This window comes from Ceratotherium simum, chromosome 21 (assembly GCF_057802395.1).
Source record: "Ceratotherium simum simum isolate JZ-2026a chromosome 21, ASM5780239v1, whole genome shotgun sequence".
NCBI classification, from domain to species: Eukaryota; Metazoa; Chordata; class Mammalia; order Perissodactyla; family Rhinocerotidae; genus Ceratotherium; species Ceratotherium simum.
The window spans coordinates 19,338,452-19,356,870 of record NC_141920.1 but is presented as its reverse complement, the minus strand read 5'-3'; the positions used below and the strand labels follow the sequence as shown (position 1 = coordinate 19,356,870).

The window sequence follows — 18,419 nt, the reverse complement described above, 5'->3', positions numbered from 1 at the left end:
TCTGGAATGTGGCGTGACATGGTCAGGTACTCAATAAATACTTTGTGAATGAATACTAGTATATATGGGATATGTTGCTCCAATTTAACTTCATTTGCTCAACAAACTTTTCTAAACATCTATTCCGATCCAGGCACTGTAAGACGCAGAGATAAACAAGGCACTCTCCCAGCCACTGAGGAACTCAGTATTTCAGAGGAGACAGATGTGTAAAGAAGTACTTCTGGAAGAAAATATGTAACACTAGATGGATGTGTCAAGCTTTGGGAAGCAGAGAAGGACATAATTAATACTATAGGAATGTTTGGAAAGACTTCCCAGAAGAGGTGACATTGGGGCTGGGTCTAAAGAATTGATGAGGAGAGGATTCCAGGAAAAGGAAACAGCATGCACTTAATACCAGTGTTGGGAAGTGTGTCACAAATAATGTTTATCCAAGGAGGCAAATGATTTTCCTTTAAAAAAATAATTTAAGCAGATTCCAGGTGATCCCTATAATAATGTCACCTGTGCTCATTCACATTCTGATGAGCTTTCTCAAGCAGAAAAGAAACTGCCAGAAGTGTAGTTGATGCAATAGAATTACAACCTGACCTTTATTTTATTGGAATGGCCTCGACATGGGACCTTTTTGTGTCAGATCCAGAGGCAAAGAACATATATCAGTTAGGAGTTTGCTGGCTGAAAGTACCACTAACCCTTCAGGTCAGTTTAAGAAAAATGAAAGGGGAATTTATCTTCAGACTTTTCGCAGGGAGAGGGAAGGAGTCTCTCAGGCCAAAGGCAAGAACCCAGCTGTACTTCTGGATGGACTGGAAGCAGAGCAAGGGTTGCCAGTGGGACTCTTCCAGCAAACTTGTTTTCTCTGCTTCCAGTGGGAAATATGTCTACCAACCACTCCCAAGTACGTGATACAATTCCAACTAACCAGAGAGAGACTAAAAATCCCTGATAATTCCCATTCCAAAACCTCAGGGAATAGGCTCTAAATGTCCCAACTTGAGTCAAGTGTCCCCCCCACAATCATGGCCAGCTTACCCGTCATGCAGTTCACCAGGAACCCACCTCTGCGGATCAAGACCACGAAAACCAATTGTTTTGAGTTGAGGAGATACCTTAACAGAAGTCCCTCACAGAACCATTGATTCCACTTAATGGCAAAACACCTGGGAGGCATTTGATAGTGACACAGGAAGTGATTATTGAGTTCCTGAGTTCTGTACAGTAGGGAGGCCTTTTTTAAGGTAACAATCAAAACAAGAAGTTGCTCTTTTCCCAACAAAAACTGGGGTGGTCTCCATAAGCCCTCTGTAGTGGGTATTCTGATGGCCTCCTGTGGTAGTTGACATTAATGCCAGACACCAAATATTTATGGTTTGCTTCCAAGGCACATGATAGGATTATCCTTCCTGACAGCTTGGAGTTGGGAGTGGCCATGTGACTTGCTTGGTCAATGAAGTGTGAGTAGAAGTACGTCACTCCTAAGTCCAAACTTTAACAGCTAGTAGGCAATTTTCTATATTCTCTTTCCCTTAGCAACAACAATAGACAATGCTTGAGATGGTGATAGCTCTATCAGTGTGGGTCCTGGAGTGAGTAAACATAAAATAGTGCCCCTGAGTGACCACAGTGGACATGTAGTATGAGCAAGAAATAAACCTTTGCTGTTAAAAAACAAGATTGGGGCTTGTTTGTTACCATAGGAAAAAATAGCCTATCTTGACAGATGTATCTTCCTAGCATCCAGTCTATCCCACTCCCCACTGTACAGCACTGAGGCAATTTGGGTGGGATGGACCCCATCTCCCACATGTGGATGTGGACCCTGACTGTTCTAAGCCAATTGAAGTAATCTCATCTACCTTGTATTGATTGCTTCAGGGATAGACCTATTACCCAGGCCAAGATCTATCAGTACCCAATATTCACCTCACCACAATAATTGGATAAAACCCTCACTGCCTCCCTGGATGTCAGTGAGGAACCATTTGCTGCTGGCAGCTATTTTGTGACCATGAGGAGAGCCAGCCTAAAGATGAAGCCCACACATGGAATAGGGAAAAGCAGAAAGAACTTAAGAGAAACAAAGTTGGAGTACTTGAACAGGTAAGTTCAAGGCTTACCTGAATCCCACTGTACCAAATAAAGTTATGTAAATCAATAAATTCTCTTTGTTGTTGATTCTAATTTGAGTTGGATTTTCTATTACTTGAAACCACAAGCATTCCAATTATGGCTATTCTGCACAGCTCTGAGTGGCAGCCATCAAGAAAGAATCACAGGTGGGAAGGAGTCTGAGCTTTGAACAATTGCAGGAAGAGAAGCTGAAAATTCTACGTGATTTGTATACCAGCACCTTTTCAAGAATGAGGTGTCACAGTGCAGGCAGAGCACAGAGAAGGAACAGTAACTGGCTGAGAACCAGAAGGATCAGAAGAAGAAGAATCCTATAGGACTAGGATAGTGACAGACCCCTTAGATTAATCACTAGTACATAGTTTATTTCATAGAGAAGGTTCTATCACTCTCCATTAATCCTTATGTTGCCTTTATAAAGTCTGGAGTGTAAGAATCCAGGAGGTAGTTTAATAAAGTAAGTAAGTAGGATTTAAATTAAAAACTGCTGGGTTTGAATCCTCTCTCCCCCACTTACTCGCTGTGTTATGAGAATTGAATGAGATAATCCATGTGTTGCTATTAACATGGTGTCTGATGCATTATAAGGACTCAAAGGTTACAAAGGAAGTCCCATCAGTCTTTTCCAGAAAAGTTCTGAATCCAGTCATGCCAACTTATTGCCTCAGCTCTAAATCTGCCCTCCTTTGCCTTGCTCTGTGATACTGGAGATGAATTCTGTAAACATTTTTCTTTTGCCAGTGGTACAAAACACTGTCAGTAGAGAGTGTTGGAGGGACACTGCAAGGCATAGAAGCATAAAGGGCTTCCTGATTCAGAATCTTCCTGATTCCAGTCTGCTCTTCTTCTCCTACAACACATGGTTGCCAGTGGTCTATGGAAGACCCACTGGTGCTCACCCTCCAGTGAGTTTTTCTGCCACACAGATGGCCAGTTTCTGACCTGTTGTCTGCGGCAACCCAGCATTCTTCTCCACCATCCAGTGGGCCAACTTCCTGCTCTCTCCAGCAAGGTCTAAATCTCAGTTTTGGGTTGGAGGAGAGGCTCTTGTAAGTTTGTTCTCTCCTTGGGTTCTCTGACTCAGCCCCAGAGACAGTAGCCGCTCCCTACGTTTGCTATTCCTATGTATATTCTTGGCAGTTTGCTTTTGGCCCTTTTGGTCACTAACTACCCTTCACTAGTTAGTAATTCTTTATATTAAATTTTCCTTGTTCAAATTACTGATGTGGTTTCTGCCTCCTGAGTGGACCATGTCTGATACACCAGTGGCCCCACTACCAGCTGGACAAGTTTCTGGGATTAAAGAAGAACTGGTATATGTTGCAGGGGGGAGGGGGAAGGGGTGGAGTCCAATTATGTCTATAACAGTAATTTATAAAGTCATGATTTCATCCTCAAGAGAACACTATAAGAAGAAAAATACAATAGTGAGGCCCGATGTCAGAGCCGGTCTTCTGCCAGCCCTCACAGCTGGGGTTCTGCTGCCTCCATGGACAGAGCTAGGCCAAGCCAGCCTAGGACCAGAGCCAGGGTATGATAGGCAGCAGCCTCAGTCCTATCACAGGGTGGGGCCTGGAGTTACATCTTGCTTCTAAATATGCAGTTTCTCACAAATTCATGAAGATACACGCACCCCTATGTTCATTGCAGCATTATTCACAATAGCCAAGACTTGAAAGCAAACTAGGTGCCCGTAAAGGGATGAATGGATAAAGAAGATATGGTGTATATATACACAATGGAATACTACTCAGCCATAAGAAACGATGAAATCCAGCCATTTGTGACAACATGGATGGACCTTGAGGGTATTATGCTAAGCAAAATAAGTCAGAGGGAGAAAGTTAAATACCATATGATCTCACTCGTAAGTAGAAGATAAAAACAACAACAAACAATCACATAGAGACAGAGATTGGACTGGTGGTTACCGAGGGGAAGTGGGGAGAGAGGAGGGTGAAAGGGATGATTAGGCACATGTATGTGGTGATGGATTGTAATTAGTCTTTGGGTGGTGAACATGATGTAATCTATACAGAAAGCAAAATATAACGATGTACACCTAAAAATAAATAAATAAATAAATATGCAGTTTCTGCTGGGCCAGAGATGAGCTTGAGTGTCCATGAACCCTCCTAGTCCAAGGCATTATCTGTCCCCACTCACAACTCTCTTTCCCAATAAATGTGTATTGTGCACCTACTGTGTACCTCGCCCTGTGTTAAGGTCTGGGTATGCAGCAGTAAATAAAACCAGAGATCATCATGGAGCATACAGTCTAGTAAGTAAGGTAGACATTGGTCACATAATCAAAAATATAATCTTACATGGTGCCTGGTACCATGAGATCCAGAAATAGGAGGCTTTGGCCCAAAGATGTTTAGAGAAATCATTGGTGTGAGATCTAAATGGGAAAAACAGAGGTTAAATTAGATGTATTAGTCTGCTTGGACTGCCATAATAAAATGCCATAGACCAGGTGGCTTAAATAACAGAAATTAATTTTCTCACAGTTCTCAAAGTCCAAGATCAAGGTTCCAACCAATTCAGTTTCTAGTGAGGACTCTCTTCGTGGCTTGCAGATGGCCGCTTTCTTGCTATGTCCTCATATGGCCTTTCCTTGGTATGTGTGCATGGGGAGAGAGGGAGAGTGAGTTCTCTGGTGTCTCTTCTTATAAGGACACTAATCCTACTGGATCAGAGCCCCACACTTATAACCTTGTTTAACCTTAATTACTTCCTTAGGGCCCCATCTCTTCCTAGCACTAAGGTTCAATAAGCTGCCCCTGACCCAATACCAATCCAAGAACTACCCATCCCTTCTCCAGACTCCTGAGTGTGACATTCATATCCTCAGCCAAGAATACTCTTTACTTTAATCTTGGGTCCTGAGGAGCTTTCATTTAAGTGAAGATGTGAACTGTAAGTGATCCATTCCTTTCACAAATGCAGGCTGGTTTCAAGTCATCTGAGTGGTCTAGATAATGTCAAGCTCTGAATACAGATTAAAGGGATCTTGCTAGCTGTTAACACTCCCAAGAGGCTAGCAAAAAATTTTTTTTAAATTTCTTTGGAAGAAGTTTATATCATCCTAACCTTAAAATTGTTTCTACAAACAATTTTTTCAAATGCACTACAGGGCCTAATGCACAATCAAATATAACCAGACACATAAGGAGATAAGACACCACAAGATAAAATGAATAAAACAACAAAGAAACAGATTCATGGGACCCCCAAATAGAGGAAATTATCAGACACAGATCGAAAACAACCAAGCTTACCACATTCAAGGAAATAAAAGCCAAGCTTAGACAAATAAAAATCATGAGATACCACTTCACAACCATTAGAATGGTTATTATCCAAACAAGAAAAGAAAAACAAAATAAGTGTTAGAGTCGATGTAGAGAAATTGGAACCTCTGTGGACTATTGGTGGGAATATAAAATAGTGCAGCTGTTGTGGAAAAAAGTATGACGGTTTCTCAAAAAATTAAACATAGAATTACCATATGATCCAGCAATTCTACTTCTGGGTATACATCCAAAAGATCTGAAAGCAGGAACTCGAACAGACATTATACACCCATGTTCATAGGAGCATTATTCACAATAGCGGAAAGGTGGAAGCAACGTAAATATCCACTGACGTTAGAGGTAAGAAGAAAACACCCAGAATGAAGTATGGAGAGACAATAAGATAGAAAATATAGGAGAAAGTAAGAGACACAGAGGATACAGTGAGGTTTAACACACATTTTAATCGGAGTCCCAGAAGAATAAAAGAGAGAGCATGAGATAGAAGCAATATTTGAAAAGATAATGGCTGAGAATTTTCCAGAACTCATGAAAGACATCAAGTTATAGGTTGAAGAAGATACTCACTTTAATATAAAGACATATAGGTTAAAAAGATAAAAGAATGGAAACATTCTAGCTAACATTTAAATAAGAAATAATACCTACCTTATACAAATTCTCTCAGAAAATAGAAGGAACACATCCCAACTTATTTTATAAGGTCAGCATAATCCTACCACCAAAACCTGTCAAGATGACAAGAGAAAATATCACAGACCAGTCTCTCTCAATGACCATAAATGCAACAGCCCTAAACAAAATGTTAGCAAATCAAATCCAGCAATAAATAAAAAGGATAATAAATCATAACCAAGTGGAGTTTATCCCTGGAATGCAAATTGGTTTAACATTTGAAAATGAACCAACCACATTAACAGAATAAAAGAGAAAAATAATTTGATCATATAAATAGATGCTGAAAAAGCATTTGATAAAATTTAATACCTATTCACAATAAAACTCTTAGCAACCTATGAATAGAACTTCCTCAATCTGATATAGGGTATATAGGAAAAAAAAATTAGAACTAACATCATCCTTAACGGTAAAATATTGAACATTCTCCTCCCTAAGGATAGGAACAGATCAGCTATCACCACCTCTAATCCACATTTTACCAGATGTCCTACCCAGTGTGATAAGGCAAGAAAAAGAAAAAAAGGTCATAAAAATAAGGAAGAAAAAAGTAAAACTATCTTTATTCAAAGACGACATGATTGCGTAGATAGAAAATCCTAAGGAATCTCAAACAAACTTTTAGAACTAATAAATGACTATCTTAGTCTGGCTGCTATAATAAAATACCACAGACTGGGGAGCTTACAAACAACAGAAATTTATTTCTCACAATTCTGAAGGCTGGTTTGAGATCAGGGTGCCACCATGGTCAGGTTCTGACGAAGGCCCTCTTCATGCTTGCAAAATCAACATACCAAAATCAACCTTATTTCTATATTCCAGCAAATGTCAGAAAATAGTTTTTAAAAAGAATAGTCAAAATAATTTTGAAATAGCAAAAAAATACCAAGTACCTATAAATGGATCTAACAAAAGACATGCAAGACCTCAGTGGAGGAAACCATGAACATATTAATATATATTAAAGAATAAATGAATAATGGAGAGAGATACTATGTTAACAGATTGGAAGACTCAATATTATAAAGCTATCATTCTCTCTAAGTGGTCTATAGTTTCAAAGCAATCCCAGTTGATTTTCATATGGAACTTGACAAGATGATTCTAATATAAAATTTATATGAAATTGCAGAAGGCCAAGAACAGCTAGGGTGCTCTTGAAGAAGTCCAAGGTGGGAGGATTTACTCTATCAGCTAATAAGACTTACAATAAAGCTCTAATAATTGACAGTATGGTATTTGCACAAGAGTAGACAAAAACTAGAGAGACCCCCAAAACAGATCAATGATAAAGACAGCATTACACAACAGTGCAGGGAAATGATCTTTTGAGTAAATAGTGTTGAGTCAATTGTATATCCATAACCATATGGGAAAAATGACATTGGAACCCTATCTCACATCATACTCAAAAGCCAATTTCTGATGGATTATGGACCTAAATATGAAAAGTAAAACAATAAACATGGCCTGACACACAAAAGATACTCAATAAATACTTCTTGAATGAATGGGTGCATATATGGGATGTGTTATTCCAATTTAGCTTCATTTATTCAACAACCAACCAAACCAATCTGTTGGATTATGGACTTAAATACGAAAGATAAAACAATAAAGCTTTAGAAGATAACATACAATAATATCTTCATGACCTCAAAGTAGAAAAAGTTTTCTTAAGCAAGACAGAAAATACACTAACCACAAAGGAAAGATTGACAAATTAGACTTCTTTATAGTTAAGAACTTCTGTTCATCAAGAAACATCATTAACAAAGTGAAAGAGAAGCCAAAGAGAAGAAAGATTTGCAGTGCACATAACTGACAAAGGGTTTATATTCAGAATATACAAAAAAACTACTATAAATAAATAACGAACACAGACCAATAGAAAATTAGGCAAGAATAAGCTCTCCAGACAAAGAAAATCCAAATGGTCAATAAACATAGGAAAGGTGCTTAGCCTCATTAGTAATCAAGTAAATGAATCACAGTGAACAACTACTACAGACCCACCAGATGGCTAAAAGTACAAAGTCTGACAGTACCAACTGCTGGTGAGAACTGTTAGCTCTTATACATTGCTGGAGGGAGAGTACTTGTATAATCATTTTGGAAAACAATTGCCATTATTTTTTCAAGTTAAGCGTAGGCACACCTCTAACCCCACAATTCTGTTCCAAAGTATAGGCCTAAGAGAAACATACGCCCAGGTAGAGCAGTAGACATGTACAAGAATGTTAATAGTAGCAATATTTACAATAGCCCCAAGTTGGAAACAATCCAAATGTCAATCAGTAGTAGAAAGGATAAATAAATTACGGTATATTCACTCAATAGAATGCTATATATGGCACTAAACGTGAATGAACTACAGCTGCATGCAACAACATGGAAGACTCATAAATAATGTGGAGTGAAAGAAGCCAGACACAAAAGAATACACACTTAATCACTGCCTTTATATAAAACCCATAACCAGACAAAACTAAACGTGCCCCTGCCCCCACAATCTTCTGCCACTCCTGTGCTTATGAGATACACAGAGTGGTAACAAAAGATGGATTTGAAAACAAGTTGGGGAATCACTCTTTTGTCACCAGCCACAATCAACCTCCTGCTGGAATATCTCCTGTTTGGAGGGATGATGAGAGAAAACAGTCCTGGAGGGGAGTTGAAGGAAGTTATTGACACAGCTTTCTGATGTGAGGGTGGAGGACAAGAGTCAGGTACCCCTTCTGTTAGAGTCCATTGTGACGACCTCAGTGACATTTTAATGAAGTCACTCAAACTTAGGGGGCCATAATGACAAACGTCTAGTGTGCTAAACCTTCATCATGGAGACTGTAATATGAGACAATAGGCATGGGCAATATCTGAGGCACAAGGCACATTAGCAAAATGGGGCCACGCAGTTTTCACAAGATTCCCAACAACAAACGTAATTAAGTTTGGTATACGCTCTTCCAGGTTTTTCAGGGTATCTAAACATATTTTGTTACTATAACTATAGGATTACATTATATATACTGTTGAACTTTTTTTTAACTTTAACAATAGGTGCTAAATATCTGTCCATTTTAATACATATAGAACTACTTCATACTTTGGGAGGTGATGGATATATTCATTATCTTGATTGTGGTGATGGTTTCATGGATATCTACATATGTCAAAACTCAAATGTACACTTTAAATTTGTGTGGTTTATTGTACGTCAGTCATACCTCAATAAAACTGGAAGAGTATTGTGCTTTATTTTTTATTTTTTTGGTGAGGAAGACCATCCTGAGCTAACATCCATGCTAATCCTCCTCTTTTTGCTGAGGAAGACCGGCTCTGAGCTAACATCTATTGCCAATCCTCCTCCTTTTTTTTTCCCCCCAAATCCCCAGTAGATAGTTATATGTCATAGTTGCACATCCTTCTAGTTGCTGTATGTGGGACGCGGCCTCAGCATGGCCGGAGAAGCGGTGCGTGGGTGCGCGCCCGGGATCCCAACCTGGGCCGCCAGTAGCGGAGTGCATGCACTTAACCACTAAGCCACGGGGCCGGCCCGAGTATTGTGCTTTAAATTTCTTTTACTGTTTTCTCCACTTAACACTGTAAGTTTCATCCATGCTGTTGTGTGTATGTCTAATCTGTAGCTTCTTACTGCTGTGTAGAAATAAGCTATAAAATAAGCAGGTAGTTCTCCACAAAATTAAGTAAGCACAGGGCAGGGAATTCAACAATCTCATTTCTCAAAGTATGTTTTGAAGAAAGTTTGCTCAGGTACATAAGGTACTCGTCCACCACAGTTTACTAACTCATTCCTTCAGTACTTCCCTTGCCTCCCGTTCACCTAAGCCGTGAACAGTGCTATCATCAATAACCTCTTCCTTGTCTTCTTATGTATCTGAATAAACTTTCTTCAAAGTACATTTCAGGGAGCAAGACTGCTGAAGCACATGCCCTACGCATACTTCACTTTACTGAGAACTACTTGCTTATTTTACAGAAGGTCTGAGCAAGTTTCCACTCCTGCCAGCTGAGCATGAGCGTGCCCAGTCTCTTCCCCTGGGTTTCTGACCCTTCACGCTGCAACGGGACAGAGGGCCTGGACATCAGTTCCTGGTGCCCCCCTTCAATTTGGTATTGACTTCATGGTTGCTGACAAATAATTCTCCAGGCTGTGGCACATGGCTGCGGCCATTCCCTAGTGCTTAATAGATGGAATTTCTTCTCTAGTTGTACTTGGTTTTTAATCATGTTTTGGGGGAAGGATGCAGGTTAGAGATGGAAGTTCTATAGCCTGTCTTTCCTGGCAGTCTTCTGAGGTCCCACCTACACGAAGGAACTGAGCCTTGGTGCTTGGGCCAGTGTTTTAAGCTGCAAGGAATGTGGTGACTCAGCTGGTCGCTCAGGGACATCTCAGTGAACAAGGCCGAGGGAAGGAAGTCATTACACGAGCAGATGGGCTGTAAAAAACAAAAATACTCCACACACCACACTCTATAAAGCAGTGTGGCTATGAGTCCCATGACTCAACAGGACTGCTTCTGCCACGTGGCACACAGCTCAGGATATGTGGCACACAGCTGTCACACACTGCTGGCTGCTCCTCCGGGACGCTTGGAAAGCTGACTGGGTGGTGACCCGAGGAAAATCTGTGACTATCTTCTCCCTCCACCCTGTCCACTCTGCCCATTGCTTCCCTCATCATCTCCCTTCTTTCTCCTTACTCCTTCCTCTTTAACTCTTAAAAAGAAAAAAAAAAAATGCTAGAATTTAGTATTTCACACCAGCTGGAGACTTGGCAGGGACACAGCAAGGTCCAAACACTGGCACCCTGGGAAGGCCCTACGGAGTCAGGCAGATACCAGGAACAAGTCATATCACCTGGGCAGGGTCCAGAGTACTAGAGAGAGGCCAGAGGAAGACAGGCCAGGAGTAAGGTAGAGGCGAGACCATCAGATAAGGACGTTTACTCACTAATCTTTACTGGAGACCTACTATGTGCCACACAGTACTTGGGATATATCAGTGAAGATGGATCAAATGTCTTGTCCTCACAGGGCCTACATTCCCATGGGGGGAGATAGACAAACACCAAATATCATAAATAAGTAACTTATATAGCATGTGAGAAGGTTCTAAAAGATTAGAACAGGGAAAGGCAGATGGGAGGGTTAGGGTAGAAAAGTGACATCTGAGTAGTCTTCAGGTGGGTGAGGGAGTGAGGCATTTGGGTGCCTGGGGAAAGAGCATTCTGGGCAGAGGAAACCACCAGGGCAAAGCAGGGAGTGTGCCTGGCGTGCTTGAGGATCCATGAGGAGGTGAATGTTGTGGCTGTAGAGTGAGTCAGGGGGAGAGGAGTGGGAGAGGAGGGCGGAGAGATGAGAGGTGTAAGGCTGGGAGCCATTGGAGGGTTCCGAGCAGAGATCTAACCAGAACTGACTTTGGTTTTAACAGCATCCCGCTGTCAGATGGCATTGATCTCTGAGAGTGCCTTGCAAGTGGAGCACAAAATGAAACTGCAAGTCTCGCCAAAAATGTAGAATTTTATGAAGTCAATGAGAGTGATGTTGAAGAACAGCTGGAATCACACAAAGCATTGGCAGATGTGGGTCCGGCGATGTTTAAAAGGGACAATGACAGGGCAGGAGTTTCAGAAGAATGGTTTAAGTAAGGGTTAAGAGAAGCCTTTGGGAAAACCAAAGGAGCCTGGAATTATTTTTGGATAGTTGTGCTTTTTGGAAAATACAGTGCTACATGCAGGATATCATACCATGCAATCATGCAATCTACACCCTGCTCCCAAATCATTTAAATTATTCTTGGGTCACACTCAAAATTAGGATAGAGTGACATGCATGACCAAAATTGTATTAAACACAAGATTCTGTTCAGTATACTTTTTTTTTTTTGTGAGGAAGATCAGCCCCGAGCTAACATCCATGCTAATCCTCCTCTTTTTGCTAAGGAAGACCGGCTCTGCACTAACATCTATTGTCAATCCTCCTCCTTTCTCCCCCAAAGCCCCAGTAGATAGTTGTATGTCAGAGCTGCACATCCTTCTAGTTGCTGTATGTGGGACGCGGCCTCAGCATGGCCGGAGAAGCGGTGCGTCGGTGCGCCCCCGGGATCCGAACCCCGGCCGCCAGTAGCGGAGCGCGCGCACTTAACCGCTAAGCCACGGGGCCAGCCCTGTTCAGTATACTTTTAAGTATAAGTTAATAATTGGTTTCCTTTTCTTCATTTGTAACAATGGTTCCTATTTCACCAGGTTGTTATGAAGATTAAATAAGGGCATTCACTCACTAACACATGCAACTAAAAACTTATTGTGGGTCTTCTTCTGTGTACCAAGCACCAAGTGAGGCTCTGGGGATACAGCAATGAGCAAAAAGTGCCCTCATGAAGACATAGCATTCATCAATTGGTATATATAAATAAAGTCTCACATAAAACACTAAGATGAAAAGACACATGTGACAGGCCATGTAAGGGAGAATTAACCTAGCCAGAAGATGTATTAGTTAGCTATTTCTGTGTAACAAATTGCTACAAACTTAGAGGCTTTGAACAACATATACTTATTATCTCACAGTTTCTGTGAGTTAGGAGTCTGGGCACAGCTTAGCTGGGTCTTCTGCTTTGGGACTCACAAGGCTGTGGTCAAGCTGACAACCAGGCTGCATCCTCATCTGGAGGCTCAACTTGGGAAGAATCACTTCCAAGCTCCCTCAGGTTGTTGGCTGGATTCATTTCCTTCCGACTGGAGGACTGAGGACTCTGGCTGCTTGCTGGAGGCTGCCTCAGCTTCTAGAGACCACTCATAGCTCCTTGCCATGTGGGCTTCCTCAACATGGCTGTTTACTTCATCAAGTCAGCGAGGAGAGTCTCCATAGCTAGTCTGCTAGCAAGACTCTTGTTATGTTACATATGATGTAACATCATCATGGGAGTGACATCCCACACCTTTGCCATATTCTATTGGTTTAAAGCAAGTCACAGGTCCCACCCATGCTCGATCAGAAGGGATTACACAAAATCAAGAACACCAGGACGCAGGGATACAGGGAGTCATCCTGGAGGCTGTCACTGAAGGCTTCCCTGAGGAAGTAACAGTGGAGCTGGGATCTAAAAAATGAATTGGCATTAACTATATGGACAGACGAAGGGAAGAACTATGCATGTACAGAGAACAATGTGGGCAGGACAGTGCATACAACATTTACAAAGGATCTAGTACAGCGACCAGCAATACTGTGTCACTTTTCTGCTCAACAACCATCTTGGCTCCTGAATGCCCATGGTTTTGTCCCATATTCAAGGCCAGATAGGCTATCTCTTTGCACTCACTTTCTCTCTCCAGCATCCATGCCTTCACTCACCACTTGCACCCACTTTGACTGCCATTGCCCCTCCCATATATACTCCATCTATACATAATTCAGGCCCAGCATAAACTGATCTTCCCTAAACAATATTTTTGAACATCTATTTAAGTAGAGGGCACCACAATAGACCCTCCTTGAATTGTGAAGCATAATGAGACATGGTCCTGGATGCCAGGTGGAGGATGAGAGGCAGAAGGTATACCCAAATAAAAAGAGGAAAAATAGGAGGTTCTCTTTCTGAAGGTCAAGCCCATGGGGCAGCTGGTAAGTCCGCAGGGATTTTAGGACACACAGAAAGCTCCACTTCATACAGTGGTTAATGATCTTTCAGTATTCTTCCCTAAGCTAGAAATCGCAAACGGGTTCCCAGGGTTCAGCCAGACTGACGTTTTTCCGGGAAGGACAGTTGGAGCCGGGAACTGCCCAGCCACAGCCCACACTGCCAAGCAACCTGGCCAGGCCGGGTCAGTCCTTGACTGGCACCAAAGGCTTTGTTGGCAGGAGTAGGGGATAGCCGCAGAAGTCTTCTGCCCTCCAGCCTAGGGATCCCCGACCATATCCAGGACCCGTCCCGAAAGGCTGGGAGAAGAGGTCCCAGCGGCCGCGTAGCCTTAGCTACATCAGCAGGGAAAGGGAACATGGAAGAAAAGAGCAACCCAGGCCAGCAGCCCACAGCCTGGCTTCTTTCAGCCGGCAGCGGGGGGCGGGGCCCGCGGCGGGGGGCGGGACTGGTGGGTGGGCGGGGCCGGGCCGAGGGTGGGGCGGAGGCTGCTAAGCGATCTCAGAGCCCCGCCTCTGAGTCCCGGAAAGAGCGGGCCTTGGAACCACGCACCTACCCAACGCTGCAATTGGGTGTTGAGTCCCTGCAGATGCCTTGGAGGGCAGAAGCAGCCTGGATCTAGGGGCAGGGGAAGGCCTGGCACCCCCTAAGTCTCATCTCGGGCTCCCCCGACCCCAACACACACACACACACACACACACACACACACACACACACACTACCTTCCCTAGTGTCTGCTCCACCTGGAAGCCAGAAGGCTTTTTCTTGGTACCCATTAAAGTTCCTTCCTTTGCTCTGAGGACGGAGGATCACCCTGCACAATCGGATTCCTACCCCGTGCCCATTCCCCTCGCCTCACCTTCCATCTTCAAGACTGAACAACCCCTAGGTAGTTCTGCAGGGCCTTTGTACAAACTACTCCCCACACCTGGAACACTGTTCCCCACCCTTCTGTATCTAACCAATTCCAACTTATTTTTCAGGCTTAGATATCTACTCAGGAAAGCTTTTCTTGACCCCTCCCATCCTGCTATGGGTTCCTGGGCTTGGCCCACTTCAGCCCTCCTCGTCTTACATGGCAACATCCTGACTGCCTGCCCATTCTCCTTCTTTCTGTTCTTCCTCCCTTTCTTCCCCGAACCCTCTCCGCCCCAAGGCTGTGGGGTCGCTGCAGCATCTCCAGTGCCTGGCCCAGGCATGGTGCTCAGCAAGATCATAAACACGCTGCCTGGAGGTCCTCTATACCTCTGCCTAGATAGCAGACTCCTGCCGTCACTTCATCTCTTAGACAGCATGCATCAGAATCACCTGGTCGGGAAGGGGGCTTATTAAAATACAGATGGCTAGGCCCCACCCCCAGAGTTTCTCATTCAGTAGGTCTGAGGTAGGGCAGGGCCTGAGAGTTTGCATTTCTAACAAGTTCCCAGGTGCTGCTGCTGCTGCTGGCCCAGGGACCACACTTTAAGAATCACTGGTCTTAGAGCATCGGTTTCTTCATTGATAAAATAGGGTAACTACTGTCCCTACCCTACTAGGTTTTGTGAGACTCCAATGAGACAATGCAAACGAAGAATTCAGTGTGGTGCCTGCACCAGTAGGTGCTCAATAAGTGTTTGCAATTGTTACTGGGAGTGGGTAGGAGACATGCCAAGCAGGGACAGCAGGAGCAGAGGTGGGAAAGAGCCCAAGCAGAGCAGCTGGGCTGGCAGAAGAGTAAGGCCCAGCACAGCAGCCAGGGAGTCCAAGTTGCACTGTGGAAGCAGCTGGGAGCCACACACGGTTCTGGAGCAGGGCAGTGACAGGTGGAAGCTGAATGTGGCAACGCCGGGCAGGAGGCCGTTGCAGGCAGGAGCTCCCACGTGCTGGGTTCTCTTTGGCTGTTTGGCCAGGCACAGGGTTGCCAGATTTATAAAAGTAAAGGATATGCAGTTAAATTTTGAATTTCAGATAAACCGTGAATAATTTTTCAGTATAAGTATGTTCCAAATACTGCATGGGACTTATACTAAAAAAACTTTTGTTATTTATCTGAAGTTCTAATTTAACGGGGCATCTTTTATTTTTATTTGCTAAATCTGAAAATCCTAGAGGGACATCAGCTGCCTGCTCCCCAACCCCCAAGGCTGCATGCTGGAGCGAGCCAGCTGCAGGTTCCTCTGCCTCCCTTCCCTCCTTCAATGAGGCCACCACAGGTGGCTGAGGAGCTGCTCCTGCGGTCATTCTTGCTACCATGACAAGTGGTCACAGCTACAGGCCAGGGTGAGCGGGTCCTCCCCTCATGCCAGGTTCACTCAGCAAGAAGTAGCAGGGCATGGTAAATAATCACTGGGTCTGTGACTTAACGAAGCACATAAGGCTACCAAGTTCCATAAAGAAGAAAGTGCCGCCTGCACTCGTGGGTTACTCAAGAAACAAAGAGTGGCCCACCATGGTATAGGCCCACCCGGTGAGTGTACCCAAGGAGAGGAGAAAATAGCCTCTATCCATAACCCTAGAAATAGGCAAACACAAGCACCCATGCTATGTACACACTCAAAGGATGCCTTGGAGATGGTGGTGTAGACGGCAAGCTAGATCAAGGTTGGTCCCTGACTTGTTCAGCTCAGCTGGGTGTTAGGACAAGTCATACCAGCAGACGCTGCCTCTGTCTCCCCCACCCCCATAATCACCAAATCCCAGATGATTCATAGTTCTGGAAACAAGCCTGTCAGAAATCCAATTTTTGCAACAACCTTTATACCAACTTTTTTTTCATTGTTTAAGAAACAATGAAAACAATTTGTGCTCCATCTTAAAAAAATACGTGATAGATATTATTCAATTCCTTGTGTGTGTCCTGTGCTGTGTTCAGCATTTTATTTAGCTCAGTAGTTCTCAGTCTTGGCTGCACATTACAGTCACCTGGAGAGTTTTTTAAAATCGCAGTACGCCAGGCATCAGTATTTGCCGAGGGCATGGTGATTCCATTGTGCAGCCAAGTTTGAGAACCACTGATTTAGTTTATCCTGTTGAATCCTCCCAATACAATCCTGCAAGGTAGGTTTTATCTTCATTTTGCAGATGAGGAAATCGAGGCTCAAAGGGGTAGAGTGACTGTGACATCTGTAGTTGCAACCTCTGACCTCTCCTTCCTTCCTTCCCAGGCTCCCAGGAGGAATTCCCGATGTTTCCAGTGTTGCACTATTATATATAATGCTTCCACAGACATGTTGGTGGCATGGCACTGCCCTCTGGCCACCTTAAGATACCTCTGCTCCCAACAGGGCTCTTCTGAGATACCAGCCAGACACTGCCTGGGTTCGGGACTGACATGAAATGACTTTTGCAAAAGCAAGGATAACTGAAGTTCCTACCAGGCCCTGTCATCTTGGGTCACAGAACAATGGCAGCCACCTCTTACTCCCTACTGCCCAGTATTTTCTTTTTTTTTTTTTTTGTGAGGAAGATCAGCCCTGAGCTAACATCCATACTCATCCTCCTCTTTTTGCTGAGGAAGACCGGCCCTGAGCTAACATCTATTGCCAATCCTCCTCCTTTTTTTTTTTTTCTCTCCAAAGCCCCAGTAGATAGTTGTATGTCATGGTTGCACATCCTTCTAGTTGCTGTATGTGGGATGCGGCCTCAGCATGGCCAGAGAAGCGGTGCGTCGGTGCGCGCCAGGGATCCCTACCTGGGCCACCAGTAGCCGAGAGCACACAGTTAACCACTAAGCCACGGGGCCGGCCCACACCCAGTATTTTCTAAGTCTGGCTCTCTGCCATCCTGCCCCACCTCTCCAAGACTTTGCTCCGTGCCCTCCCTCTTTACCACAAACTCCCTCACCTCCTGATCCTTCTCAGTACATCTTTGCAGGGGCCATACATCCTCACAGGTTGCTGGAGAGGTCTTTGATACAGGACAGGCTGTGAACCACAAATCCAAAGGGAAAAACCGCGGCCGGAACCTCGCCCGCGGCTGACGGGCTGACCTATCCTTCAAAAGTGCGAGCACCTGGGGTCACTTGCCCCCCCCCCGCCCCCCCTCGCGGGGCGCCTGCGGGCGGAAAGGATGCTCAGCTGGGCGAGAAGGCTGGTCACCGCCTGCCCTCTGCTGGCCAGTGGCGGTATTGAGCCTGCTGCCGTTCCACCAGTGCGTCGGATGGATGGAATGGAGAGGGCATTTATTGAGCTCCTGCTGTATGTCAGGCACTGAACTGGGCTCTGGGGTTCAAGGGCGACCTGCCCTTACATAGTTCAAATTCAAATAAACAGGCAGACAATAATAAAATAGTCATCCAAGCAAATATGAAATTACAACTGTGGGCTATGTGAGCGTATGATTACCAGGGTCCCGTCCAGTCTGTGGGGTGGGGTGGGGGATGGAGGGTCAGAGAAGCTGCCTCCGAGGAGGGGACACCTCACAAAGTCATTTACGTAATCTCGAAAATCCTGCAAGGTGGCTATCCCCTTTGACAAAGCAGAAAACAGGCTCAGATTGTGGAAGGAACTTACCCAAGGTCACACAGCCAGCTGGAAGCAAAGCCAAGAGGGCCTAGGTCGGCTCGATTCGAAAGTCCCCGCATTTCCGCTGCTTCCGCAGGTGGGGCTGGTGGTGGGCCACTCAGACATTCCATCTAGC

At 44.1% G+C, this 18,419-nt stretch overlaps 1 protein-coding gene across 2 annotated transcripts in view; it reads right to left on the bottom strand.

Annotated features, from left to right (window-relative positions):
• The window catches only part of ZHX3 (zinc fingers and homeoboxes 3), a 130,705-nt gene extending 112,326 nt beyond the window's left edge, over window positions 1-18,379 (bottom strand). The window contains exons 1-2 of one of the 2 annotated variants that reach the window (XM_087445268.1): window positions 18,293-18,379; window positions 6,105-6,184 (exon numbers count right to left, since the gene is read on the bottom strand). The gene's annotated coding sequence lies outside the window, so the exon portion shown is untranslated. The remainder of the gene's footprint in view (window positions 1-6,104; window positions 6,185-18,292) is intronic. The other variant, XM_087445269.1, reaches the window with a different exon arrangement.
• Between the last annotated feature and the right edge of the window lie 40 nt (window positions 18,380-18,419).